General features: G+C 34.5%; 1 pseudogene; it reads right to left on the bottom strand.

The window, feature by feature from the left end:
* Window positions 1-711: 711 nt before the first annotated feature.
* On the bottom strand, window positions 712-1,958 carry LOC112625368 (annotated as a pseudogene).
* Window positions 1,959-2,442: the final 484 nt, after the last annotated feature.

Below are 2,442 nucleotides of genomic sequence, written 5' to 3'. Positions count from 1 at the left end.
CTAATTCTCAGGCAGCACTTTCCTTATATAACTTTCTCATCGTTGCCACTGTAATAATTGCAAATTAATACGTCTTTTTCATAATAACCTTCTTTTGAGTCGTCACTTCTGTGAAATAATGGTTCACAACTTTTGCTCATTTTTTCCTATTTTGATTTGCTGTCATTGTTTTATGGATTAGCAAGAATTCTGTGTATATTCTGATATTAGACATTTGTGGTTTTAGATATTGCAAATAATTTCTGGAAATAATAAATTGGTTTCTCAACTTTGTTCATTGTGTCCTTTTGTTGACAGAAAGCCTGTATTAGATGTTATAAAATCTATGAGCAATTCATCTTTGTTAACATTTATTAACCTCTGTTAACTTTATTTTTTTTTTATTAAATTTTTCCTGGTTGCTTACCTTGATTTATATTGTAAAGTTTCCATATTTGCTTTAATTAATTTACATATAATTACCATACATGAGAGGTAATGTTATAATGACAAGAATAGTTTCTGCAATTAAGTATGGATCAAAAAAAGAAGAAATGACTTTAGACAAGTAGCTTGAATGAAATTACAAAGAGGAGTGCATTAAAAAATATCAGCAGAAAATCTCTTGAATAATTAAAATGACAGGCTAAAAATAAAAAAAAAAAAATTTTTTTTTTTTTTTTTAAGAAAATACTAATTTGCTGCTGGCACTCTGTATTCTTCTTCTTTGTTTTAATGGATGACTTGCAGGTACATCTTCTGGCTTGTCCCCTGGAGGCTTTGGCAGATGAAATTACCTGTTTAAGTTTATTCCAAATTAAATTTGTTGTATTCAATGAGTCATCATGCATATCCACTTTAGATACATCTGGTAACAGAGGTCCAGTCATAACCTCATTACTACTTGAGCTTGTTTCAAGAAAAGTTCCAAGTTTATGATCGTCTTCTCTTCTTCTTTTGTGCTCCTGCAGTTGTGTTGTCCTAGGCATAAATCTGTCAACTGCCTCTGAAGGAGTAATAGCCTCTTGTGCACCAGGGTAGGCCACTGAGTTTTTAAAAATGTTTATTTGTGTTTTCTGCAGAGAGTCATTGTGGTTATAATGCCCCATGGTTTTACCATGGTTTCTACCATCCTCAGAAGAGTTTGATGCTCTGTCTACATGCCCCCTGGATGAACATATACATTTTGAGGAGAAATAACATAAAGGCAATTCACAGGAATATGGAAGACAAGGATTTGAGTTCCCTGCAGAAATGTTCACAGCAGCTATACAAAATCCAGACATCTCTGAGTGGAAGTCTTATCTAAAATTCTCTGTGTCTTTATGCTCTGTAACCAATTTCTTTGTCATGTAATGGTCTTTATATTACAATTTAAAAGGTGAGGGAAAGGAAAACAGAAGTGACTTATTTATTGTTTTCATCATTCAGAATCATATAATTTAAACAATCACTTAAAAATGTTAACAAATTCTACTCCAAAACATTTATTCCTTGAGAAGGGAATATATTCACATGGCTTAAAACCTTTATTTTCAGTAGTTCTTACTACATGTGCCTTCTGCACTTCTGTTTTTTTATTTCCTAGTTTCTTCAACTGTTGCAAATTCTGGAGCATAGCATACGTGAAGCAATCCACTGAGAAAACTCTGTTCATCCATTTTTCTCTTGGCTGTCCTTGCACTTTTTAAGTTTATAAACTTAATAAGAAAAACTTCAGTAAAGTCTTCTGGTGGGTATTCATCTAGAGCATTGTACTGTTCATTTGCACCGTACAAAGTGAATCGCTCAACTATTTCCTTCGTGGCTCCCACAGCAGGACCTCCTTGTATTAATAAGTACTGAGATTCCAAATTGATTGCATATATCTTGACAGCACCAGGCCATCCTCCCTGCCGGTAGTTGGCCCACGTGTTGCATGCTGCCCTCCAGACGTGGTGGTCAAATAAATTCCCTAGCTCCCTGCTGCCCGACGCCATCTTGCCTGCTTTGATCCTCCCTCTGTTAACTTTATAGACTTATCTTTCACAATGATAACTTTTTTTGAAGTGTACCTTTTTGTATGGCATGAGATAGAAATCCAGTTTTATTTTCTCCATAAAGTGAGCCAGTATTCATACATCATCAACTAAATACTCAGTTTTTGGCACATTGATCCATATACTATTTAAATACATGATTTTCTTTTCAGAAAACAAGCAAGCTAGAAGGCACTGAAGTGACATTTATAAAATGCTGGAAAAAATATGTGTGTCGTGTATATATATTTTTTCAGACAGATACTAAGGGGCTTTACTGCACGAGGCATACTCTGTAAGAAAGATTTAACATTCTTTTTTTTTTTTTTTTTTTTTTTTTGAGACAGGGTCTCACTCTGTCACCAAGACTGGAGTGCAGTGGCACAATTTCAACTCACTGCAACCTCTGTCTCCTGAGTTCAAGTGATTCTTGTGCCTCAGCCTC

This window comes from Theropithecus gelada, chromosome 5 (genome assembly GCF_003255815.1).
Source record: "Theropithecus gelada isolate Dixy chromosome 5, Tgel_1.0, whole genome shotgun sequence".
Classification (NCBI taxonomy): Eukaryota; Metazoa; Chordata; class Mammalia; order Primates; family Cercopithecidae; genus Theropithecus; species Theropithecus gelada.
This window is presented reverse-complemented; position numbering and strand designations above follow the sequence as displayed.